Source organism: Lepidochelys olivacea (assembly GCF_965140295.1).
Source record: "Lepidochelys olivacea isolate rLepOli2 genome assembly, chromosome: 8".
Classification (NCBI taxonomy): Eukaryota; Metazoa; Chordata; order Testudines; family Cheloniidae; genus Lepidochelys; species Lepidochelys olivacea.
Window position 1 is genome coordinate 36,784,167 of NC_140418.1, and position 27,824 is coordinate 36,811,990.

The 27,824-nt window shown below is 46.4% G+C and overlaps 1 protein-coding gene across 2 annotated transcripts in view; it reads left to right on the forward strand.

Moving 5' to 3' along the window:
• Positions 1–16,286: 16,286 nt before the first annotated feature.
• Positions 16,287–27,824, forward strand: part of CYSTM1 (cysteine rich transmembrane module containing 1) — a 54,559-nt gene continuing 43,021 nt past the window's right edge. The window contains exon 1 of one of the 2 annotated variants that reach the window (XM_084638014.1): positions 16,287–16,420. The gene's annotated coding sequence lies outside the window, so the exon portion shown is untranslated. The remainder of the gene's footprint in view (positions 16,421–27,824) is intronic. The other variant, XM_084638015.1, reaches the window with a different exon arrangement.

Here is a 27,824-nt window from a genome sequence, read left to right on the forward strand (position 1 = left end):
CAGGAACCCAATTCTGGTCCCTACTCATTCCTGCCCTGACACTAGGGCTCCCTTGGCCGGGGAATCTCCCCTTTGTCTGTCCCACACAGTGCAAGAGCCAGCACCACCAGGAGTCGAGTTCTGAGTGACTCTGCCATACAGGTACAAACTCTCCATGCACCAGATCACATCTGCACGGAGGAGCAGGTGGGTGAAACTGCAGTGGTGCTGTGACCATGCGGTCGGAGCAACAGTATGGGCCACTCTAGTACAGGACCACTGCTTAAAAGTGTCAGTCTATGCCCCCCTCACCCTCAGCTCTGGGGCCTATAATACTTTGAGCAAATGTGAAAACCTTGGGGAAGGGAGTGTTTCCCAACCACTCCCTAATTCGCACCACTGCCTCTGGCCTCTCTTCAGAGAGGGGCGACAACGAAGCCCACTGTAATGGTATTTTTCATGATGCGGACACCTGGCCAGTGAGCTGAGGCCCCAAACTGATTTCACATCAGTTACTAAATAGTCATCAGAGTAGTAAGAGCATTGTTCACACCCACCTAGGCTGGGTTTGTACTAGCAACCTCAGGTTGAAATGTTCCATGCTACCTTGTCAGTCCCTAACACAGATAGCTGAAAGCACTGCCCTGCAGGTTGGTTAAGGAAGTGGGGCCAGGATGTGGCAGAGTTTGGGGAGTGGTGACAGAGACAGTCTCCATACAGAGCCAAACCATCCTCCTTCCGCTGACCACCGCTTCCTCCCTCCACACCAGCCTGGAAATTCCATTATGTATGTCATAAAGAGCTGTGTGTGGGGGCTGGAATGTCCACAGCTCCCCGATGGCAAAGTCCAAGTCATCCCTGGGAGCAGCATCCTAGGTTCATTTGCCTACAAACATCAGAGTTGATCACAGACCGGATTCCCTATGCTATGGATTCAGGGGGCTCTTCCATGAAACAAGGAAACTTTGCAGGGACCTGGAGTGCAGGACACAGTTTGCTGCATCACTTCTCTTTGCAACAGGTTAGTGGGTCCACACAGCATTGCAGAACGGTGCTGGTGTGTCCACACATGGAGCCTTCCAATTAGGGATGGATCAGGGCATTCGTAGTGCTCCACACCGGTGCTGGGAGCAGGGGCTTTTGGGTAATTTCCACACGTGCGATATTACATGGTGCACAGAGCATTGGCTGAAGTTCTCGTCCCAGGCGTTTCACCCAGTTGCATAACCAGTGTTTGTAAAATGTGTGAGCTGGATATTGCCCAGCTGCTCTAGTGGCTTCTTGCAGGGGCTTTTTACTGAGTGTAGACAGGGTCCAGAGTAACAGGTCAGCCCTCTCTGGCCAGCCTGCTCAAGGGATCAATCATGAGTTTAATGGAACTCAGTTCTGAATCATCTGCCTGCCTTTGGTTTTTCTAAAGCAGTGGCCGTACTGGGACTCCCCTCCCTTCTGGCCAGCATCTGGCTAGAACCCCATTCCCATGCAGTAAACTGGGAAGGGCAGCAAGGTCATGACCCCAGTCTGATTACCAAGCCCCCATGTTCCAAAGCACCGAGGGATCCAGCTGCCTGTAGAAGGTCATCGTCAGCGAGTCTATAGCCCGCGGCACATCTCCGAGCCAGGCGATCAGCTGTTCACACCTGTCACTGGCAAAGGCACCACACGGATACAAAACCAGAGACCTTGGTGGACTCCACACTTCAGGCTCCATCCCTTGAGTCCTGCTGGCTGCTGTGACTTCTTCCAAGCTGTGCCAAGCCAGTCCCACTGGACAGCAAAAAGCTCTGCCACACGGGGGAGATCTGTGGATAGAAGGCTACCTCTGCGCATGGGTCTTGCAGGGTGTGCAGCATATTATCAGGACAGCACAGGTAAGGCTTGTGGACCACCATGCTCTACTCACTATGCTGAGACATAATGCTTGGGCTGTGCACAGGTCAAGATCCCCAGCATAGGTCTGGATCTAGCTAACTAGCTATCCCCATACATCCCATCTAATTGATCTATCCATCCATCCCCATACATTCCATCTAGCTCTCTATCTATCCCCATCCACCTCTGTCTACCTATCTATCCATCCATCCCCATCCATCCCATCTAATCTATCTATCTATCTATCCCCATACATCCCTCTATCTACCTATCTATCCATTCATCCCCATACATCCCATCTATCGATCTATCCCCATACATCCCATTTAATCTATCTATCCATCCCCATACAATCTAATCTATCTCCATACATCCCATCTATCTATCTCTGTAGATGGCCCTCATCACTGTGGTGTCTGATGCTTCAATTCACCAAAGCACTTCAGCGTTGCATGTTGAAGTCAATGGGTATGTCTACATGACAGCTGGGAAAGGTCATTGCCAGTTCGGGTAGACGTACATGAGCTAGCTCTGACTGAAATTAGCAGTGTGGCCACAGCAGCGGGAGGGGCTAGACACCCAAGTTAGGGTGGCCAGATGCCCAGTTTTCGACCAGAAAATCCAGTGAAAAGGGGAACCTTACAGTGTCCACACTGACCGGACACCGAAAGTCATGTTACTGTGAGTAGGGGAGGTGGGGAGTCACCGGGTCATCACCTGCGCCAGCCCCTACTCATCCAGGGCCACCTCCTACCTTCGTTGGGCGGCTGCAGCTCCCAGCCCTGGCTCTGCAAGCAAGTCCCGGGGGTGGGAGGGGAAAAGCAGCAAGTGACGGGGGGATGGAGGGTAAGAGGAGTGGATGGGGACAGAGCCTCAGGGGAAGAGGCGGAGCAGGGGGTCAGGGGAAGAGGTGGGGCAGGGGTGGGGCTTTGGGGGAGTAGGCGGGCCGGGGGGGGAAGAGGCAGGGCGGGGAGGTTCCGGCATTCCTGCTGGAGTGTCCAGTTTTTAAATATTAATAAGTTGGCAACCCTAACCTGAGTACAATCCCACACAATAACCTAGGCAGCTAGCCCGAACAAATGCCTGTGCCACTAGGGCCACGCGGCTAGCTCAATCAGAGCTAGCGGTGTATGTCTACCCAGCCTCCAAATCAACAGTATAGAAGATGTACCCAATGGGATATAAGCATGTGCTGAGTACAAAGCATAAGAAGATTAAGCACTGGGACAGCTTACCAAACAAGGTTGTGGAATCCCCAGCCCTGGAGGTTTTTAAGAACAGGTTGGACAAACACCTGTCAGGGGTGGTTTAGGTTTACTTGGTCCTGCCACAGAGCAGGAAGAGGGACTAGATGGCCTCTTGAGGTCTCTTCCAGCCCATTTCTATGATTCAATTATTCTGGGAGCCTTAAGTTAAGCACATTCTTAAGTCTTTTACAACTGGAGCTTGAGTGCCTCTCCATACTTAAGCCTGTAGTCTATATTCACTGGGTTATTCAAGAACATGGTGATCTCACATGGGAAAAAGGTACCAGGAGATAATGAAGAATAATGAGTTCAGAGACTGTTTGCAGATGGCAACATGTTTTTCTAACCATGTACCTCCTGCCCCATTATTGTTGTGACACAGATCTGCATGCATGCCACTTGGCTTTGAAATGCCTTTACGGTTTTGCTACTGTGCATTGACTGATTGGGGCGTGTGGAATATTGTCGCTGCTGGGAACAAGCCCAGGGGCTTTGCTGGTCCTTAGACTTTCTGTCACAGGGTGCTTGGGCCCTGTAAGGGGAGGTGAGTTCCAGCCCACCTGGAACAAATTTAACTCATCTCTCCAGGTGGGGGGAGTGAGTAGTAATGAGTGATGTCACATGACAGATGGGTCATGTGGCTAAAAGCAGGTACCTGGCTGTGGATAAGAGAGGCCTGGGGAAGCATAGGAGGAAAAATAGTGACTGGAGTGGAGCTACCACCTGGAATAGGGCCTGGAATAAGGGCTAGGCTCCGGCGAGCAGCCTTGGTGCTCGTGTTCCCGAAGTGGACTGGGGAACTGAAGACAAGCCCTAGAGAGACGGGAGATGGGTGTCTGGGTGCTAGAGACAGGAGCACTTGCTAAGCCGTTTTCAGTTAAGTCTGCAGCTTTGGAGGCATGGGTCAGACCCTGGGTCTGTGTTGCAGCAGATTAGCATGTCTGGCTCAACAAGGCAGGGTTCTGGAGACCCAAACTGGCAGAGAAAACGGGTTCAGAGGTAGCCTCAGCACATCAGGTGACAGTCCCAAGGGGGTCCCTGTGACCCCGTTTTACTCTGTATAAAGCTTATATAGGGTAAACTCATAAATTGTCTGCCCTCTATAACACTGATAGAGGGATATGCACAGCTGTTTGCTCCCCAAGGTATTAAATACTTACTCTGGGTTAATTAATAAGCAAAAAGTGATTTTATTAAGTATAACAAGTAGGATTTAAGTGATTCTAAGTAATAACAGACAGAACAAAGTAAATTACCAAGCAAAATAAAACAAAACACGCAAGTCTAAGCCGAATACATTAAGAAACTGATTACAGATGAAATCTCACCCTCAGAGATGTTCCAATAAGCTTCTTTCACAAACTAGACTCCTTCCTAGTCTGGGCCCAATCCTTTTCAGACCAACGTTGTGGTTTATGGCCTGGGTCCAGCAATCACTCACACCCCCATAGTTACAGTCCTTTGTCCCAGTTTCTTTCAGGTATCTCTTTGGGGTGAAGAGGCCATATCTTGAGCCAGCTGAAGACAAAATGGAGGGGCTTCCAGGGCCTTTTATATTCTCCCTCTTGTGGGCGGAAACCCCTTTGTTCTTCTGTGCAAAGTCACAGCAACAAGATGGAGTTTATAGCCAACTGGGCAAGTCACATGTCCATGAATGATTCAGCTTTTTGCAGGCTGACACCATTGTTTACATGTTAGTTTGAACATTCCCAGGAAAGCTCAGATGTGGATTGGCGTCTCCTGAAGTCCATTGTCAGTTAAGTGTTTCTTGATTGGGCACTTACTGAGAATAGTCCTTTCTCAAGAAGCTGACCAAATGCTTCACTGAGGCTACTTAGAATTAAAACACACTGAGATACAAGTACATAGCCAATTTTCATAACTTCAAATACAAAAGTGATACACACATACAGACAGCATAATCATAACCAGCAAATTACAACCTTTCCATAGACACCTCACTCTACCTCCTTTGTACAAGATTTGGTGCAATTATAGGACTGTGGTTGCAACAATGATCTATTCGGTCACAGTTCATGTCATTTACATCACAGTAACTTCTTATGCTTCCATAAAGCAGATGGACGCAGATTTGGGCCAATTCTTCGTTCGGTTACACTGGTGTAAATCTAGTGTAACTCCATTGAAACTGATTGAGTTGCTCAGATTTGCAGCAGTATAAATGAGATCAGAATCTGGCTGTATCATCTTCTTGCTCCAGCTACGAACATGTCATAACTGGCTATGCCCCCTTTCCTTGAACCCATGCCTTCCTCTGCCGCTCTGCCAGCACTTCCATCTCTCCCGTGTGACTCTGCTTTCTGTGGGACACATCCCCTCAGCTGCTGTTCTGCGCCTCCCATCATCAGTGCAGCAGAGGTCATTGCCTCAAACACTGTCAGCTCTGAATTCAGCCCCAGTCTTTAACCTGGTTACAACAGCTCCACAAACCAGTCCAAAGTACGATCTGCCAGTAGCATGGCCAGGGCACTACAATATTATAACACAGCATGGCCTTCCTCCCACCAGTAGAAAGATCCTTCTTGAGGGTCTATTCTCTTCCTTCAGACCTAAGGGGAGACATTTTGTGTCACCCACCTCTCATTAACTCACACCAAAGTAAGATTCAGATAGAAAATGTGGGCGGGGGACAGGGGTTTGTTCAGATAAATATCCACTTGCAGGTGGAATCGTACTTCCCTGCTGTCTCTACAACACAGGCCTGTAGGCCCATTGCAGCTACCACACTCAGTGACTCTGCTAGACCCTTGGGAATTGTCGCTGGGAGAGAAACTAGTGCAAAACAAGGCCAGGAATATGAACAAAAAACATCCCACAAGAGGGCAGTGTAGGCACAAGGACAGGGAAAATGGCTGGAGCGGGGGATCTGAAACAACACAGCTCCCTGCAATGCTCATTGTCAAAGAACTGGAGTGTGGAAGGAGCAGGTGCCAAAGAACCATTAAACGATGGGCTCAGGATCCGCTCATGAAGGAAAGTGGACACGGCTGGGAAACCATCTGGGCTGGTCCAGGAGAGTTCCACTTCCTAGTGGGTAAGATACTTTGAAATGGAAGTGGAGTAAATGAGAAAGAAGAAGGGAGGTAAAGTGTGAACCCCGAACACCCTCACGCCATCTGTCTCCCAATCTCTTCATTGACCACAGGCAGGCGCCCTTGTGCCCCCCAGAGCCAGGCCACCTCTCTGAGCAGCTATCTGTGGGAGATGGACGGCCTCCTGGGGAGTGGGAGCTTCTACCCACCCTTCTCACCAAGGGGTGCCAGAAGGGAAGCGAAACTGGAGGGCTCAGTCCACACAGCCCCTTTTTTCCCAAAGGGGTTTCTGAGCGATCTCCACAACTCTGCTTTCCCTAGGGTTGTAGGGGAGCTGACACCACAAGCATGCCTGCATAACTTCCCAGCGTACTGACTCACTCTCACATTCCTCCAAAGGGAAGGAAGCACTGGGAAGATGCTGTGACAGCCTTGTCTACCTGGGGATTTGCCTCAATTTCAGCCAGCAGTACCCAGCCACCCACTGCTGTTGCTGTCCTGTGCAAGCATTAGGGATTCGCCAGGTGAACCACTATCTGCCACTAGTTGCACTGAGGCAATTTACACTAGTTTCAAGCTGCACCAGTGCAGAGTGCAGTTTTGCCTGTCTGCACGGGGGTAGAGTTTGTACCAGGGCAGTAGGGACAGCCAGCAAAAGCAGAAATCAGGGTGGATCCTCAGCAAGGAGAGAGTCTCAGAGCCACTGGGGTTTGTTCCTGGAGAAGGAGGGGATTGAGGGACAAGGGATAAAACAGCTGAAGCCAGGAGATGTTGACCCAGCTGGGCTGTTCCTGTGCTTTTTGAGTTCTCATTAACATCTCTGAAAATCCCAGTCTGTCATTATCCAGGAAGGGGCAGCAGGAGGCAGTGTGGTCTAGTGATTAGGGCAGGGAAGCGGCATCAGGATCCCTGAATTCTAGTTCTAATCTGCTTTGTGACGTTGGAGAGGTCACTGCACTGCTCTGTGCCTCGAGCGATCCAGCTGAGAAGCTGGTCTGATCACACCCACCCACCTCATACCTTTGTGATTGTCGCTTACCCAGCCTCCCGGGTCCTCAGCAACATGGTAACTGAGGACCACTTTGAGTCTGAACAGCATCGCTCTGGGGAAAGGCAAAGCCCTTTAAAGAGAATGCTCTGAAATGGGAGGAGGTGGCGCAGAACTTTATTAATAGACAGTTTTCAGAGTAGCAGATGTGTTAGTCTGTATTCACAAAAAGAAAAGGAATACTTGTGGCACCTTAGAGACTAACCAATTTATTTGCGCATAAGCTTTTGTGAGCTACAGCTCACTTCATCGGATGCATAAAGTGGAAAATACAGTGAGGAGATTTATATACACACAGACCATGCAAAAATGGATGTTTACCATACACATTGTAAGGAGAGTGATCACTTAAGATGAGCTATTACCAGCAGGAGAGTGGGGTGGGGGGAGAGAAAACCTTTTGAAGTGATAATCAAGGTGGGCCATTTCCAGCTCATTTCCAGGAGCTAACAAGAACGTCTGAGGAACAGTGGGGGGAGGGGGCGGGGAGAGGAATAAACAAGGGGAAATAGTTTTACTTTGTATAATGACTCAACCACTCCCAGTCTCTATTCAAGCCTAAGTTAATTGTATCCAATTTGCAAATTAATTCCAATTAGCAGTCTCTCATTGGAGTCTGTTTTCAAAGTTTCTTTGTTGAAGAATAATCACTTTTAGATCAGAAATCGAGTGACCAGAGAGATTGAAGTGTTCTCCAACTGGTTTATGAATGTTATAATTCTTGACATCTGATTTGTGTCCATTTATTCTTTTATGTAGAGACTGTTCAGTTTGGCCAATGTACATGGCAGAGGGGCATTGCTGGCACATGATGGCATATATCACATTGGTAGCTGTGCAGGTGAACGAGCCTCTGATAGTGTGGCTGATGTGATTAGGCCCTATGATGGTGTCCCCTGGATAGATATGTGGGCACAGTTGGCAATGAGCTTTGTTGCAAGGATAGGTTCCTGGGTTAGTGGTTCTGTTGTGTGGTGTGTGGTTGCTGGTGAGTATTTGCTTCAGGTTGGGGGGCTGTCTGTAGGCAAGGACTGGCCTGTCTCCCAAGATTTGTGAGAGTGATGGGTTGTCCTTCAGGATAGGTTGTAGATCAATGCATTTTCAAGCTTTCGTGAGCTACAGCTTTCCTGTTATACTAGGACAGGCGCAAGGGCCCAAACAGTAGTGACAAGTCTGAGTCATCAGTAGAGCAAATGACACCAAATAAAATCAAGCTCCTGAGAGGAAGATGTTAAACAAGGTCTTCTACAACTTGTGGTCATTCAGGAGCTCAGCACATGTTCTATTCAGGTTGATAACTCCCATGTCCCGGCCAAATTCCAGGTCAGGTAATTATACAGTGCGTCTCAGCAATTCCAGCTGGATGCAGGATTCTTCTTCACTTCCAGTCCCAGTCTGTTGTATGGTGCAGTTGTGTCTCAGCCCAGAGACAGCTGAATTTCACTAGTGAGTGAAATGATCCTTGCATATATCCAGCATAGTGGTGTTGGGAAGCTTGATTCATTCATTAAGATTTGTAAAGCACTCCGAGATCTTTGGATGAAAAGGTTCTTCAGAAGTGCAAGGTATTGAATATATTATCTATTCTCAAATGCTCGCTTGTCTACCTTCCAGGAGCTAGTTGCTATGAAATTCTGGCTGTGGGCATCTACATATCCAGTCTTCTATGAAGGATAATAATTTGCATATGGACCTGTAAAAGTCCACGTGAAATACCTCCCTCCCCACCCAAACCCACTCCCATGATAATTGTGCTTCTTGCAGGGCCTTGAAAATACCCAGACACTTGAGAAAAGCTGAAATCTCTCTTAGCTCAGTCCCAGTTTGCACCATCTTCCTGCCCAAGACAATAACATCAAGTGAGTATTAAAATTCCTCACCCACACGCATTCCTGGGAGCGTCGTGTGTAACACACCATTCCCTGGAAAATGCGTGCATGATAGAAATCTTACCAGCTAAAGATGTGGTTGCCAGTCGTCCCACGCTGAGACCCTCACCAGGCCCCTGGTGGTTTCTCTTTGATCTCAGCACTGACTGCTGGGTGAAGAGTGGAGCGGGGAAGCCTGGGAGAGCAGTGCCTACTGAGGAAAGGGGAAAGGGTTTGACAGCAAATAGCAGATATTTAGAGCCCTGCAAATCTGCAGATATCCACTTTATATCTTTTTTGAGGCTTGCAGATCAGATACAGATACAGATGCAGGGCTCTACAGATATTTAGCTCCAGATCGGTGTATATAAGAGCCTTTTACACTCCCATCCTAGAGCCCCTGGGTGGGATTCCTCAGAGGGGCACCCTGGCCTGCTGATTCTTTCTTCTCCCCTATATTTTTCCATTGTTACTGTCCCCATTTATTGTCCCTCAGGGGAACTGCAAACGGAACTGGCTCCCGAGGCTTCCTTCAGTCCTTGAGGGTAAAATTCCATTTGCTCCATGGAACTGCACTCGCTTGCTTCAGGTCTGAATCCAGCGCTTGGAGACCATTGGTTGGAAGGTGCTACTGGCCTCCAAAGCAAAGCACCATCTCTAGTATAGTGAATGTAATTCATCTGTATTTACATTTGGTGCTAACTGACATTCGTACTCTCCCCGAAGTCTCCTTCTCTGTCCCATGAAGTCTGGCGGAGCCCATGGATTAGCATGGATGGGTGAAACTAGAATACACCACTGCTGTGTAAGTTTGGGGAAGTTTTCTGTAGTCTGTGATCCCCATGCCAACCTTCCACTGATTCCTTCACCAGGATCTTATTCAATGCAGCGGAGGAATGGGGCAAATCTTTGGGTCTATGTTGTTACCGAGCCTGCTCCCTTAAGGATCTTCTCGTGCCCAGGATTTTGGGTTGAGTTAATCTATGGTATTTGTGACTCCATCTGGGCAGAGAGGGCTGTTGTCTTGTCCACACTAAAGCACTAAGCTTTTTGCAGCGCAGGTCTCACATCTCCGCTGCTCATAGTAGGGTTGATATTGTCCTTTCCAATGCACCTGCCACTGAGTTCCTTTAGGCCCTTTACAAATATTAGTGAATTGAGATCCACACCTCTCTCTGTGAGATGGGTGTCATTAAGTCCTCTTTGCAGATGGGGAAACTGAGGCACAGAGCAGTTAAGGACTTGCCTATGGTCATATAGGAAGTACAAGAGAGAGGGAGGATTAGAACCTGGGACTCTTGGTTCCCACTCCTTAACTGCCTGCCTCTCCAGCCCTATGTCTTGCAGATTTGGGGAGATAATCATTCCAGTTCATTTGTGTTGCTCTGCCATTCCCCCAGTTGCTGTGAAAGCTTCTTGACCCTGTTGTTTTATTGTCATTTACTTTATACCCTGAACAACTCTCCGATTTTGAAAATGATCTAACCTGAGTGGCCTTGTGCGGAAGACTGTTATTTGGTCATTAGCCCATAGCATAGTTTGATTCCACCTCTGAGTCATTGCTCCATCGGTTGTCTCCTCCCTTATTGTCATTGCCATAGGCCCAACCATATAGCCAACAGAAGCCAAGTTTCCCGCCCTTGTGAAACTGCACAAAAAGCTTGATCAATAGTTATTAGTCACTACTTAAGCTGGAGGTTCTGAATATCATATCCTGAGCCATGGGGTGAGTCGTGGACCTCAGCCAGATGGGTCCACTACTTGATCTACATAATGCCATTCAAGTCAAAGACTTTTTTAGTGCTTACCACGAGCCTGGCTTGAGCTAATGTATTGTTTCCAAATCCTGCCACATAATAGCTTCCAGATACTATCTGCTGAGTGTCCTCCCTACATAAATCCTACTTGATCAGGGTGCTGTGAGTTTTTAAATGGAGATGCGCCTAAGGTAATAAGCATGAGTGGGTGTGGGGGGGCGGAATTATGGCTGAAACAGACATAGATTAAAAGCTACTGATCAAGGAAATGGTCTGAGTGGGGAGACAGAGGGCAGACGCTTAACCAAAAGCCTGGTGCCAAAAAGCAGCTCAGAGACTGTCCAGAACCCTGGGATGTATGAAAAAGGGTGAAGAACACAGCTCAGAAGAAATTATTAACTCTCTCTGTCCAGGTATGTACCATTCTCAGCCCTTGTTCTGTGGAGAACAATCCTTCATCGGCCTTTATCATGCTAGCATTTTCCACTTCTGCAGCAAATAGTACACTTCATCCAGAGATCTCAAAGTCCTTCACAGAAGTGGGTATCACTGATACCATCTCTTTTTTACAGCTGGGGAAACGGAGACACAGAGAGGCTTCAAGGATTTGTCCAAGGTTATCAAGCAAGACAGTGACAGACAGGCCTAGAACCCAGGAGTCCTGATTTCCAGCACCATGCTCTAACCATTAGACAGTGCTGCCATAATGTGGGAGAGAATGGTCTAGATGACTTTACTAGAGCTTTTCCATTGCTAGTTTCTGGGATTCAGTGGTTAGACTCACACGTGAATTATTGAGCATCAGTCTGGGCTCCGTATTACAGGAAGGATATGAAAGAACTGAGAAAAAGAACTAAAGTGGGGAAGAAGATAAGACAGGGTCCTTGGGGGCTACAACTATGAGGAGAGATTCAGGGCTAGACAGACACACAGACTTGCACCAAAACAACATTCAAACCCCTTTTAACGATTTTGATACACATGGGAACAGCCCCCAGAGATGATGTGTTAGAAGGCTAGAGAGCAGGTGCAAAGGCACAAGCAGGGTCAGAGAGGCAGCAACTGGGTACTAGAAGAGTTCAGAAGAAGCTTCTTTATGTAGCAGAGGGGAATGATTACGTAGAAAGGCAGCCATAGTAGCGGCAACCGAACAGAGACAGCAGAGTTCTGTCTGAACGTTCTTACCTACTGTTGTTTCAACTCCTAAACATACTATCCCGATTGTTCTCTATAACACCTAGTTTATTTTGTGCATTTGACAGCCTCAAAAGTCAGCCTCCTCTAAAGTCAAGACCATCAGTTTGGATTTTAAAACCACAGAAATGGTCAGAGCTACTCAGAGGTATGTAAAAAGAAAAGGAGGACTTGTGGCACCTTAGAGACTAACAAATTTATTTGAGCATAAGCTTTCGTGAAATCCTTATCTTTTTGTGGATACAGACTAACATGGCTGCTACTCTGAAACCTGTCAGAGGTATGTGTAGAACCCAGTGCTGCTAACTCACAAGATATTATCAGAGTCTTGCAATTTGGGGGGTTATCTTGAAGCCCGCAAATCAGTCCTTAATTTGTAATGAAAGAGATGGTGGGGCTCAAGCAATTAGGTGCTGGGGCTCATGCAAGCCTGGAGGTGCCAGGGCTATGAACTGCCATGTCCTAGAGGTGCCGAGACTCAGCCCTGGCAAGCCCTGGCACAAATCAAGCACTGTCCCAACTACTGGAATCAGGTTATTAACTGAGAATCTCAGCTTTCATTTTAAAAAGATAAGTATCTAGGCTTTATGGCTACAGAAAAAAAGCTTGAAAATGTGAACCTTAAAGACACCAAAACCAGGAGACAAATAAAAAGAACCCGACATTTATTATTTTTAAATCACATGGTTTTAAAGCCTGTGTCAAGGTTCCTTCCCCACTCTGAACTCTAGGGTACAGATGTGGGGACCTGCATGAAAAAACCCCTAAGCTTATTCTTACCAGTTTAGGTTAAAACTTCCCCCAGGTACAAACTTCTACCTTTTGTCCTTGGACCTTATGCTGCTACCACCAAAGTGTTACAAAGAACAGGGAAAGAGCCCACTTGGAAACGTCTTTACCCCCAAAATCCCCCCAAGCCCTACACCCCCTTTCCTGGGGAAGGCTTGATAAAAATCATCACCAATTTGCATAGGTGAACACAGACCCAAACCCTTGGATCTTAAGAACAATGAAAAAGCAATCAGGTTCTTAAAAGAAGAATTTTAATTAAAGAAAAAGTAAAAGAATCACCTCTGTAAAATCAGGATGGTAAATACCTTACGGGGTAATCAGATTCAAAACATAGAGAATCCCTCTAGGCAAAACCTTAAGTTACAAAAAGACACAAAAACAGGAATATCCATTCCATTCAGCACAACTTATTTTATCAGCCATTTAAACAAAACAGAATCTAATGCATATCTAACTAGATTGTTTATTAACCCTTTTACAGGAGTTCTGACCTGCATTCCTGCTCTGGTTCTAGCAAAAGCATCACACAGACAGACAGACCCATTGTTTCCCCCCTCCAGCTTTGAAAGTATCTTTTCTCCTCATTCGTCATTTTGGTCAGGTGCCAGTGAGGTTACCCTAACGTCTTAACCCTTTACAGGTGAAAGGATTTTGCCTCTGGCCACGAGGGATTTTATAGTTCTGTATACAGACAGGTGGTTACCCTTCCCCTTATATTTATGACCGCCTGTCTTGTGATTTTGAGGGTTCTGATGTGATTTTTGGAATGTTTGACTTTTACTTATTTTCTGAAATGCACTAGATTACAAAATGACAGTGACCCCTTCCCTTAAAATCTTGTCCAGATACTCCATTGTGTTTGTTCTTGAGCGGAAGTGAAACAATTCATTATTGGCTCCATTCTGGAGCTGCTAAACATCCCTTTAGGAAAGGCTTAAAATTATAAAATGCTGGTGTAAACATGGCTTTCACCATGCTTCACTGACTGTCACTAGCATCTTTTCAGTACTGTTTAAGGAGGCAGATTGCAACTCCCAGTGCCCATGACCACGTCTCAAGTCATTACCCACTTTTCACTGGTCTCTAATGTAAATGTTTAGTTATACTGGTATAACTTAAATTGGTTTAAAACCCGATGTAAATTAAACCAGTGCAAAACCCTGTATGGACACTCTTATATGGGTTTAAAACTCACTGTGTTGGTCAAGCTTGTAGGTGCAAGCCAAAAAGATATAAGCCAAGTTCAAATCAATATAACAGCATCCCTACATAAACTTGCTCTGTTTTATCTAGATCGTTTTAAAATCACACCTTTAGGCTTGTCTATCAGAGCAAGTTGCACTGTTATAGCTTTCCTTTTTCCGGAAGAAAACCTTTGTGTGTAGGCCAGACTGTAGATTCTCTGGTAGTTGTCCATCAGTGATATGCTCAATGAACAGGATCCACAACCCAATTCCAGGCAGGGTTTGTAAATACAAGCTGATTTTATTGGTGAGTCAGAGAAAGAGAAAAAAATCACATAGTAAAAGGGGGGGTCCAAAAGGGAATGCTCTGTTACATGGGTCATAATGCTGTGTCCTTGACCCCAAAGTTAAAGGCTTCCTGTCTCCAAGCATTCCATTCTGTCACATGTCCCAAGGAAGTCTGTCTTCCTGTCCTAAGGAAGGGCTATAATTTAGAGTCTTTCTCTTAGCTATGTGTTAAATCTAAATTAGTTTTTGACATTAAATTATAGCCCTGTCGCCAGAGCAGGATGGTAAAACCTGTTTGAGCCCTGTTCCAATGGCTTCTGCCTTGTTATTCCCACCAGATGAAACACCTTTCATTTTGTGTGTCAGCTAAATGCTTCTCCTGTTCCCAAACATGCACAAATGTTTCAGCAACATTCTGTTTAAAGGGCAATTTTTTCTCTCAGTGTCCAGCTTGGATAACTAGGTTGGGCCCTCTGGGTGTTTATGGGAAAGAGGGGGTATCCTCCTACCTGCTTCATAGAACAAGAGTAGAAAACATTAGTTCCTCTGGGAGTGGGCTCTCCACATCTACACAAGCGACATCTGCTCACAAACTGCAGCCACATACATACAGACACTGCCACAGTCTTCGGGAGGATTGAATCAAGATTTTAAGCAATAAAAGTACAACCTCCTACCACTCGACCTACAGCAATAACTCCATTATCACCCACTAAGTACAGTTTATTATCCTCACTCTGGAGTGAGCCATCAGGAGTCATAGTCATGTGGACCAAGCTAGTGTATTACATGTAATCATAGAAGTATTTTGTTCAACTGAATGATTTACAATCCATACCTTTGACCTATTTACCTGGACAAATCAGGAAAGCTGCTTGGCCAAGATTAGTGCTCCACTGTATTTGGGTGCAAATTTTCAGGTAACAGATAGGCTCAGAAATGTAATACAAAACTCTAAATCACAGATCTGGCTATATGTGGTCTGGCCGATGGACATGTGAGAACTGTACTGCCCTGAAGAGGAATTTGGGTGGACAGAAATGGGGGCATGATTTGAGGCTAAATGTTGGAGAAATGGACTCTAGATTTCTGCAAGCAAATAGCAATGTGTGTGTGTGTATTCTCATGCAAAAAGAACACGTGCGTACAAGCCATGGAACACGTATGAGCAGGTAGGGAAATGTCCAAGTGCTACTAACAGAAATAGCTGCATACAAGTATGTGTTCGGGCAAATAATGGAAAATGTGCATACAAAAAGGCATGTGTGCACAAGAGGATATGTATTTGTGCAACGAACAGGATATGTATGTGCACATGTAATCCACGGTAAGGCTATGTTACATGTACCCATCAGCAGAGGATGTGAGTCTGCTGCAGCCCCTGCCCAGCTCAGGCTTTTGGCTCAATCCCTAGTGTGAACCAAGATGGCAGGCATCACAAGGGGCCTTGTGCAGACTGATGCAAACATGCGAGTAGAAGCCACGCCGCAGAATCTCCCCCCTATATAACACTTGAGCCTGGCGCCCCCAAACGTGGCCGGCAGCTGCCATTATGAGGGTGCTGCGTGCCCACATTCAGGCGCTGCGACCAGATGTCCCGATTTTATAGGGACAGTCCCAATATTTGGGGCTTTGTCTTATACAAGTGCCTATTTTGTATAATCCTGTCCCGATTTTTCACCCTGGCTATCTGGTCAGCCTACATGCGGGGTTGCTTGCCACCTTCAGCCGGGCCTAGCTTGACCATAGCTAGAGCCACGTCCTTGTGCTGCGTGTGCAAGTAACGGGGTGTGGGCGTGCAAAGGACGGGGGGGTGCACCAGCCCCGCCTAGATGTGCACAAGTGCCCGTTCACCCCCCACGCGCCGCTGAGAGTGCCGCGCGCGCACACCGGACCCCTAAGGCCGCCGGCACTGAGGGGTCACGGGGGGTAATGGACCATTCCCGCGCGCTCCCGTGCCGCGTACGCGCCCCGCGCGCTCCCTGCTCCCATTTCTTGCTGTGACGCAGCCGCCTCCGCCACCCGCTTCCAGGCAGTCAAGTGACTCCACCTCCTTGTGACGTCAGCTCAGCGGTGGTGTCTGAGGCAGGTGGCGAGAGGGCGAGTGGGAGAGAGGAGCGGGGCTGCTGGGTGCGCAGGTACCGCGAGGCGGCGAGGGCGCGGGGTAGGGGGCTGGCTGGCGGAGCCCTGGGCTGAGGGGCAGAGGAGTGGGGGAGCGCTCGGCGGAGGGGAACGGAGGGGGGGGTCTGGGGAAGCTCTGAGCTGAGGTGGGTTTAGGGGAGCCCCGACTGACGGGGGGTGGGGGAGCTCTGGCGCGGGAAGGGAGTTGGGTGGGGTCTGGGGAAGCCCTGGACTGAGGGGGAATAACAATGCTGGGGTCGGGGGGGTCTGAGTGCCTGGGATGGAGTGGGTCTCTTTTGGGAAATCATCTTGGCTTCTCCCCACCCTGGCAGGGTGAGCTGGGCAGCATTCCTGTTGTGAGGGGCTGCTTACCTTCTCTCAGGACTTGTGAGAGTCACTTCCCTTGTCGGGAGTGGTGCAAAGAAAACCAAGCACATCTAGATGAAATACCAGGGGAAACTTTATAGCTCCAAGAACAGGGTCTTGCAGCCTCAGGACACTGGTGTTGGGATCCTGGAGATATGAGACCAGCATAGACACTTCTTAGTTGGGGTGGCTTAATCAAATAAACGCAGCCATGAGGGAAGGCGGGGCTGGCACTGGCTACTAGTCCCCGGGATCCTATGATGTTTCTGCCCCTTCTGCCAGCCCTAGTTATTTACATGAAGCTGCTTTAAAATGTTTAAGCTTTCCTTGTGGGGAGACAGACAGCTGTGGAATTAATGGGCTGTTTGCCTTGTGCTGTGGTATGTTCTGTCAAGGTTAGTAGCATTTATTTCAAATGCATTTGTTTGGTTATATGATGGACACAATGCAAATGAATTATGAGGGCAGGGCATCTTAGACACACCAGTGACAGGCACATTAGCATTGTCTGAATTAACAGAGACATTATTACCATACCCCGTATTAGAGGCTAGCACAGGGGTGCGCAAACTACGGCTCGGGGGCTGCATCCGGCTCTTCAGATGTTTTAACCTGGCCCTCAAGCTTCCATCAGGGAGCAGAGTGCAGGGCTTGCCCTGCTCCGGTGCTCCAGCCAGGAAGCGGGGTTGGAGGTTGGCCCCACTCTGTGCACACCATGGCTCCAACCGGCTCCCAGAAGTAGCAGCATATCCCTCCCCTGGCTCCTATGTGTAGGGGCAGTAAGGGAGCTCCGCATGTTGCCCAAGGCCCAAGTGCGGCCCCCGCAGCTCCTGTTGGCCAGGAACCGCAGCCAATGGGAGCTGCAGGGGCAGCGCCCCTAGACGGGGCAACGTGCAGTGCAGCCTGGCTGCGCCTCTGCATAGGAGCCGGAGAGGGACATGCCACTGCTTCCAGGAGCTGCTTGAGATAAACGCTGCCGGAGCCTGCCCCCCTCCCTGCCCCAGCCCAATCACTCTCCCACCCTCCAAACCCCTCAGCTCCAGCCTGGAGCACCCTCCTGCACCCTCATCACCAGACCCACCCCAGAGCCCGCACCCCCAGCCGGAACCCTCATCCCCCTCGCCCCAGCCCAGAGCTCCCTCTTGCATCCTGAACTCCTCATTTCTGGTCCCACCCCAGAGCCTGCACCCTCACCCTATCCCCAACCCCCAGTTTTGTGAGCATTCATGGCCCACCATACAATTTCCATACCCAGATGTGGCCCTCGGGACAAAAAGTTTGCAGGGGTGCAAGCTCTGGCAGCGCTTATCTCAGTCAGCTCCCAGAAACAGCAGCATGTCCCTCTCTGGCTCCTATGCGGAGGTGCATCCAGGCGGCTCTCCAAGTTGCCCCATATGCAGGCGTTGCCCCTGCAGCGCCCATTGGCTGCGGTTCCTGGCCAACAGGAGCTGCGAGGGCCGCACTTGGGCTGTGGGCAGCATGTGGAGCTCCCTTGCTGCCCCTACACGTAGGAGCTGGAGAGGGGGCATGCCGCTGCTTCTGGGAGCTGGGTGGAGCCATGGCATGCACAGAGTGGGGCCAACCCTTGACCCAGCTCACTGGCTGGAGCAGGGCAATCCCTGGACCCTGCTCCCTGGCAGGAGCTTGAGGGCCGGATTCAAATGTCTGAAGGGCTGGATGTGGCCCCTGGGCCGTAGTTTCACCATCCCTGTTTTATGCGGTGAAACCTATAAAAAGGGACACCTTTATTGGCCAATCTCTTGTATTAACAATCTGCAACAAAATGTCTCTAAATCTATATTGAATTATGGCTCTTCTTCACCTTTATTATAAGATCATCTGTATTAAGCAACTGATTTGGTCTCTCTTAAGTAGTTTGTGAGTTTTAACTGGCATTGAAAATCGTACATATCCTAAAAATGTTAATGTAGTGTTTCCATTACAATGATACCCACAGGTGTTTCATTCTGAATTATACAGTACCTTGCTTACATAGACGAGGTTGTAAACCTATATTCCAGTGCAATTGATTCATTATTTACTATTGTGTTGAAACTATGCTGTTGAAAATTTAGGGGGAGAGAGATTTGATAGGACAGAGGCATAGGAACTCTATCGTAAATAGTTAAATGTCTTGTTTGCTGCTGGAGAGACAAGTTGGGTGAGGTAATATCTTTTGTTTTCTGTTTGTAGACTTTTTCTAATTCAGATAAAATAATGTTATATGCTTCTTGTGGAACATAACTTGCCTATGTACAGAATTTTTGGGTTTAATAGATTGTCCTATCTTATTTGTATCTGATCTATCTTTTTGTTGTGTTAAACCCCAGTTTAAGCTGGCAGTATACTTGCCAAGTATGCCGTAAACACATATTGGGAATCATTACATTGAACAAAAGTGATATTGGAAATAGGCACTTAGTGAGACATGAGATATTGTTTCAGTGTTTATGTATGTTTGGAAATGAGAAAATGACACTATATGGTTCAGTGAGTGGAAAAGAAATTTTTGTCTTCAGGGAAATGGGGTAAGATAACAGAAAGTGTAAGTCAATCAAACTGGATTCAAATAAATTGTACTGTTAGGGTCAGGGTTTCGGCTATGAATTAGTGTCATATGCTCATTAGCTCTGACACTGGTCAGTCAAGAGGAAGGCTGTAAAGACTTGTCATCTGACAAGAGGAGATCACTTCCTCAAAGGGTTTAGATTTAATTAAGCTCCACTTAATGATCTGTGTAAACAAAAATAAAATTTTAGTATGATTATAACTGTTAAAAATTTGACTAAAAGTCAGTATTCTAATTTCTGCTGTAGTTGTATATCCTAAAGATAGTACTATGTGACATTAGCAATGTACTTATCCATCAGTTCACAGGATGCAACATTAGATGGCAAAGTGGGAGACCCAAACTCAGATCTAGACTTCGGCAATTTCCATGCCACATGTAAGAATCTGCTGAGTGTTTATTGGAATAAGCTGCAGGCCTTGTCAATTTCATTAATTGTGTTGGCATAAGAGTATACAAATGTTGTCAGTGTGGATTTAACTGCACTTCTGTGCCATGTGACTTGTGAAGCCATTAAACAGAAGAATATTGTGTCCTCCCTCTGGGCTGCAGATAAGGCACCATGTTGCAACTGTATATAGGGTATGGAGAGATTAAGAAATGGTAACAGAGAAAGAAGGGGCAGGGAATCCCATTCCAGTGGTCAGCCTGACAAGAAAATTCTGCTCTGAGGAATGTGAGTCTTAAGAGAAGATGAAGAGGAAAGTGAACACAAAGACATTTTCTACACAAATGTTTTCAGTTGTGTGCAGTTCGTTTTAGGGCCATATGCTGATCCCATTTACTGTCGCGAGAATTGCATCGCACACCTGTGGCAGTATGTGCCCTTAAATCATCCCAGCAAAACTTCAGTGTTACTCACTGACATGGCAATTACTGCTGCTCTCTGTCAGGCTGTCATTTATGTAATAAGCAACATATTTCCCTATATTTTTTTAAAGGATTTTTAAATTAACTTGTGCACCCACCATGTTATTAACTGTTCATCAGCTTGAACAGTGTGACTGTTCTAGTCAGTTTTACTCTTATCAGTCTTAGATTCTGGTTTTCATGCACTGTTTGTGGTTGCATATGAATATTTAAATTCAAACTGTTTTCATTGTAATTTAAAACAAAAATCCTAGACAGTTTTAAACAAAACCTAAATTTTAGGCTCAAACTTATCAAGCATCTGTATTGTTACAACATTAATACTGTGCAAATGTCTTTGTAAAAGCAAACATTAAAAACACAAAAGCTAAGATTCTGCAGAAACAAACAAAATTATGTTAAGGCCACAGTTCTTCAGTGAGCTCCACACAAGTGCGGGGTTTGCCTTTCTCTCCTTTGCAGGGTTGTGGTGTAAGCACCTAAAACTGTAGAGCTTGACTTCAGTGGAGCTGTGATAGTTTTCACTGACTGATGATCTACCCCTGTGACTTTTCCTGTATCCGTGACTTCAGTGTCCCTGGTACTAAGCCCCATGTTTTATAAAACCTACAGCATGTCAGAGAAACTTGAAGACCTTTTTATATAATTGCAGGTTTGGTATAATTACGGTGGCAACACACTGGGTGTAATTTATCTTGACTTAATAAAGCTTTTCTTGTAGGAACCACATACAGTTGCTTTCCAGCTTCTAGCTCTTGTTTGTATAAACAGAGACAAATGTGTGGGTATAAACTGGGGAACAGCAAACTGTGAGAATTAATAGTGCAGCCTTAAACTAAGGGGAAGTAATAAGGGAGAAGTGGAATGTGTTTTAGGCCTTCTCCTCTTCAATGTGTTCCCTAATGATCCAGAGGAAGCTGAAATTCCCTTGTGAACGGAGGATTACAGCAGTGGAGCCCTGGAGCTTGTGGGGATGTATTGCTGTTGTGAGGTCTTCAGGAGATAAAGAGCAGCAAGCTCAGATTCTGTAACTGTACCATGCTCCACAAATGGGGGTTTTCCATGGGAAGAGCGTGGAGCTGGAAGAAATATTTTCAACTAACCTTTTAGGTGAAAACTGAAACAAAGAAGTCATTTAACACTTCTGCAATTTCCACATTTTCTGTTATTGTCCGTCCCCCCCCCCCCTTAAGTAACGGCCCTACCCTGTCGTTAGTCTTCCTCTTCCAATGTATTTGTAGAATTTTTTCTTGTTACCCTTTATGTCTCTAGATAGTTTAATCTTGTTTTGTGCCTTGGCCTTTCTAATTTTGTTCCTACATACTAGTGTTATTTGTTTATATTCATCCTTTGTAATTTGACTTAGTTTCCACTTTTTGTAGGACTCTTTGAGTTTCAGTGAATTGAAGATCTCCTAGTAAGCCAGGAGTGGTCTCCTGCCATACTTCCTATCTTTCCTACGCAGTGAGATAGTTTGCTCTTGTGCCCTTAATAATGTCTCTTTGAAAAACTGCCAACTCTCTGGAATTTTTTCCCCTTAAGCTTGCTTCCCACGGGATCTTACCTACCAATTCTGAGTTTGCTAAAGTCATAGAATCATAGAATATCAGGGTTGGAAGGGACCCCTGAAGGTCATCTAGTCCAACTCCCTGCTCGAAGCGGGACCAATTCCCAGTTAAATCATCCCAGCCAGGGCTTTGTCAAGCCTGACCTTAAAAATCTCTAAGGAAGGAGATTCTACCACCTCCCTAGGTAACGCATTCCAGTGTTTCACCACCCTCTTAGTGAAAAAGTTTTTCCTAATATCCAATCTAAACCTCCCCCACTGCAACTTGAGACCATTACTCCTCGTTCTGTCATCTGCTACCATTGAGAACAGTCTAGAGCCATCCTCTTTGGAACCCCTTTCAGGTAGTTGAAAGCAGCTATCAAATCCCCCCTCATTCTTCTCTTCTGCAGGCTAAACAATCCCAGTTCCCTCAGCCTCTCCTCATAAGTCATGTGTTCTAGACCCCTAATCATTTTTGTTGCCCTTCGCTGGACTCTCTCCAATTTATCCACATCCTTCTTGTAGTGTGGGGCCCAAAACTGGACACAGTACTCCAGATGAGGCCTCACCAATGTCGAATAGAGGGGAACGATCACGTCCCTCGATCTGCTCGCTATGCCCCTACTTATACATCCCAAAATGCCATTGGCCTTCTTGGCAACAAGGGCACACTGCTGACACATATCCAGCTTCTCGTCCACTGTCACCCCTAGGTCCTTTTCCGCAGAAAAAGTCTGCCTTCTTGAAATCCATTGTCTTTATTGTGCTATTTTCCCTCCTACCATTTGTTAGAATCATGAAATTAGAATCTTGAACTGTACCATTTCATGATCACTTACACCCAAGCTACTTTCCACTTTCAAATTCTCAACCAGTTCCTCCCTATTTGTCAAAATCAGACCTAGAAGAGCCTCTCCTCTAGTAGCTTTTTCCACCTTCTGAAATAAAAAATTGTCTCTAATACATTCCAAGAATTTGGATAATCTGTGCCCTGCCGTGTTATTTTCCCAACAGATGTCTGGGTAGTTGAAAGAACAGGAGTACTTGTGGCACCTTAGAGACTAATAAATTTATTTGAGCATAAGCTTTAGTGATCTACAGCTCACTTCATCGGATGCATGCAATGGAAAATACAGTGGGGAGATTTTATATACACAGAGAACATGAAACAATGGGTGTTACCATACACACTGTAACAAGAGTGTTCAGGTAAGGTGAGCTATTATCAACAGGAGAGGGGGGGAAAAAAACCTTTTTGTAGTGATAATCAAGGTAGGCCATTTCCAGCAGTTGACAAGAACGTGTGAGGAACAGTAGGGGGGTGGGGGGAAATGGTTTTACTTTGTGTAATGACACATCCACTCCCGGTCTTTATTCAAGCCTAATGTAATGGTGTCCAGTTTGCAAATTAATTCCAATTCAGCAGTCTTTCATTGGAGTCTGTTTTTGAAGGTTTTTTTTGTTGAAGAATTGTGACTTTTAAGTCTGTAATCGAGTGACCAAAGAGTTTGAAGTGTTCTCCAACTGGTTTTTGAATGTTCTAATTCTTGACATCTGATTTGTGTCCATTTATTCTTTTACGTAGAGACTGTCCAGTTTGGCCAATGTACATGGCAGAGGGGCATTGCTGGCACATGATGGCATATATCGCATTGTGCAGGTGAACGAGCCTCTGATAGTGTGGCTGATGTGATTAGGCCCTATGATGGTGTCCCCTGAATAGATATGTGGACACAGTTGGCAATGGGCTTCCTTGCAAGGCTAGGTTCCTGGGTTAGTGTTTTTATTGTGTGGTTGCTGGTGAGTATTTGCTTCAGGTTTGGGGGCTGTCTGTAGGCAAGGACTGGCCTGTCTCCCAAGATCTGTAAGTCTCCCATCACCACCAAGTCCCATACTTTGGATAATTTGGTTAGTTTAAATCTCAGCCACCTCTTCTTCCTGGTTAGGTGGTCTGTAAGGGACCCCTACCATGACATCACCCTTGGTTTTTACCCCTTTTATCCTTACCCAGAGATTTTTCAACAAGTGTCTCCTATTTCCATCTTAACCTTGGTCCAAATCTATACATTTTTAATATGTAAGGCAACACCTCCTCCCTTTTTTCCCTGCCTGTCCTTCCTGAGTAAACTGTTCTCTTCTATTCCAATATTCCGGTCATATGTATTATCCCACTAAGCCTCTGTGATGCCAACTATCTCATAGTTGTGTTTCTTAAGTAGCATTTCAAGTTCTTCTTGCTTGTTCCCTATACTTCTCACATTAGTATACAGACATCTAAGATACTGAGTTGATTTCCCCTTATATTCTCTCTTATCCTGGCTATAACGGCCCATGCTTCCCCCCAGATTCCGAGCCTTCTCCCAGGTCTCCATGTGTACTCTTCCTCTCTTGAGAAATGATCTTGCCAAGAGGCTTTGTGTATTTGTTAGACAGGTTCAATCCCTAAAGGTCACTGCATGTCAATTACTTGGTGATGAGAGACAGTTGATCATCAACTCACTCTTGTCTCCTAGGTATGCTCTCTGGACAATTCCATGCATGTTAGCAAAGTTCTTTAATCACCAAAGCAGCCATGCATTGTCAATTATATCTAAAATTGTTGAGAAGCTCGGCATGACTAAAATGGCCCACTGACCCCAATCTGTCAGGAGATCTTTCATGGCCCTTACAGGTGTAGTCCTGACACAGAAGGAAGAGTCAAAACTGTTGAGCATATCCGTAATTTCTGCCTTCTCAACTGACTTCCCTAAAATCATAGAAGTGTAGGACTGGAAGGGACCTCAATAGGTCATGAGGAGTTCTGAGGCTACAGAGTCATTGGCAAACACTTCAGAGTTAAGGGATGGCTTCTTCAGGAGGGAGCAGGTCCTTTGCATGTTCAGGAATGGCTAGCACCCTCCATTTGCTAAGTGAGGCATTGATAATGCCTGTCAGTAGTAGAACACACTTATTCCATATGCCTTCATTAACCAAAATGGACGAGGCTCAGTGCCATGAGTGGTGCACTCCAGGACTTGCAGAAGATCATAGGCGTCCACATCAGAAACAAAGTCAAACGCAACCAGTGGATGACTCTGGAAGCTTACACCTTCATAATTGACAAGGCTGATGAGACCAGCCTGGAGCCATAATGTATCTTACCTCCAAGAGTGATGCTGGAGCCAAGTGGAGGAATTGCCTTTGGGATATGGGGCAGTCTGGGATCAGTATGTGCTGTCTGAAAGAGTTCAGCTGGGTGGGTCTTTGTAACTTTGACCGAGCACAGGCAACATATCTTAGCCTCAGTCATCGCCTAGGAATTTATGTAACATACAGAAGAGCTGTCTCCTCTCCACTCTGTGGCTCAGCTGTTCCAACTTCCAGTGATTACCATTACAATATGGTGTATTCTGTCTACTAGGCACAACCAGAGTACTATGAGAAGCCAAGGAGTTGGTTTAGCAGCCATTAATAGCTGGTGACCTGACTAGCACCCCTATTGGAAGGGGAGCCTGTATATGCCTTGGTACCAGTGAGAAGACTATAGAAATCCTTAAGATTCCAAGGATGTCAGACTATCCTAGCTTTAGCACTGATGCAAGAGCTATACCACAACTGTATTGAAACATATGATGAGATGGCTGGACCAGTCAACAGCGTTGACCCTGATCTGAGTATCTCGGCTATCCAGACCAGCTGCAGAGATTGGGCCTAGAATACAAGCAGAACTGTGGGAGCTTTCAACTTCCTGGGTAAAATCAAGCAAGTCTCCAGCACTTCCTGGATGTCATGGTCTATGCTATGCAACCTGACTAATCTCAAATGAATGTTACCATCAGAGGACAGTAATCACTAGCAGACCAGATACCAGGTCAGGACTCAATCATGAAATACCCCATAAAACCTGGTCGTCTGTATACCAGCAGGGCCATGGACATTGGTTCTGTGCCAAGGACACAGGAGACAGATGCACAAACTTTATGGTTGGCCAAGTCATGCACCTCAAACATGATATTGGGTGCGGAGGGAAATTGCAGCTCACCCCCATCCATCCCAAAATTAATTCTGCACAAAGTTGTGGATCACAGTGCCCAGCTGGGACCACCCATACACTGGAGTGGAATATATATTGCTAAGCATAACACCTCCCGAGACAATAAAACAAACTGTCTAGTTGTAAGATTTGTATCACTGGAGATGCTGAGATGTGATGGAGTTGGTGGGGAGGAAGGTCAGGGTACAATTAGGTGACCCACATTGGGTAAGAACATAAGAACGGCCATACTGGGCCAGACCAAAGGTCCGTCTAGCCCAGTATCCTGTCTTCTGACCGTGGCCAAAGCCAGGTGCTTCAGAAGGAATGAACAGAAACAGGTAATCAAACAGTATTCCCTGTTGCCCATTCCCAGCTTCTGGCAAACAGAGACTAGGAACACCATCCCTGCCCCTCCTGGCTAATAACCATTGATTGACCTATCCTCCATGAATTTACCTAGTTGTTTTTTTTTTTTTTTTTTTTTTTTTTTTGAACCCTGTTATAGTTTTGGCCTTCACAACATCCTCTGTCAAAGAGTTCCACAGGTTGCCTGTGCGTTGTGTGACGAAATACTTCCTTTTTGTTTGTTTTAAACCTGTTGCCCATTAATTTCATTTGGTGACCCCTAGTTCTTGTGTTATGAGAAGGACACATATATGTTAAATAACACTTCCTTATTTACTTTCTCCACACCAGTCATGATTTTTATAGACCTCAATCATATCCTTCCTTAGTCATCTCTTTTCCAAGCTGAAGAGTCCCAGTCTTATTAATCTCTCCTCATACGGAAGCTGTTCCATACCCCTAATCATTTTGGTTGCCATTTTTTGAACCTTTTCCAATTCATATATATATTTTTTTAATGGGGCGACCACATCTGCATGCTTTACGGTGGACTTTGCATGTTTGTAGGGGCAGACAGCTGAGCTGGTGTCAGATTCAGTGAGGAAGGCACAGATTCTTCGCTGTCTTTCACTAGTGTCTTGAGGTGTGATCAGGTTCAAGGACCAGGTCCAGACAAAAGTTAGATGTGTAAGAGGCAAGTGACCTCACACTAATGACAGTATTGGGGCTGGCTTAGAATTCTTGAAATTTCAGTGAGCTTCATGAAAGTCTTTTCACAAAAATGTGAACTTACTGATTTTTACTTGGGGGTGGATTAAGATGGGCTTGCTGCAATCCAAACACCATGCTAGGGAGAATCTAGACAGAGCAGTTAGTAGCAAACCACAGCTGTCTCTTGGCCTAGGGTAGCAGGGGGATCAGACATTCAGACTGTTGTCTTCCTCCTGCACTAGGCTGGAAATGATGCTCTGGGGCAGGGCCTTGGAGCTGTGCTCCGGCTCCGCTCCAGGTAAAAACCTGCAGCTCCACTGCTCTGCTTCATGCTCCAGTTCCGGGCTCTGCTCCAAAGCCCTGCTATGGGGTGTGGGAATCCTAGGAGGAAGCATCTGTTGGGGTTGAGGAGTGCAAAATGGTGGCCCGTCGCCTCACTTATCCTTAATTCACCCCGATTGTAACACTGGGTATAGCTGTAGAACTTGCTGTACACAGCATGAAAACTAGCTATGAAAAGGGAAAGCGTAGAAACAATGCCATTTAGAAAGCAGACCCTGTGTGTTACTTTAATACAGATATTGAGAGAAACTCTCCATTCGAAACATAATTTAAATTCTAGGCTTGTTGCCAGGAGCTGGGATTTGTTGATGCTAAGTGCACTTTCCATTAGAGCTCGGTAGTTTTCCAATATCTCCTGGCGCCACAGGCGTTGGAAAGTGCTGTTTAGTTACACTGGGATGCTCCAGTTGCAGCTCGGAGGACCTAAGTATCTCAGAATGTACTGCTCCATCTTGTTCTGTGCAAAGGCCAATTTAGTCAGTATGGAACATCGGGTACAGAGATCTGCAGCTCTGGCTGACTGCACCATCCTATCTGTGGTGCAGTGGCTGCAGTCTGCTCCGCTATATCCAGATTTGGTGTGGCCCCTTGCTTCCTAGTAAGCTCCCAACATTGTTATCTGGGAAAAGTCTGTGCACTCTTGGGTTACTCCTC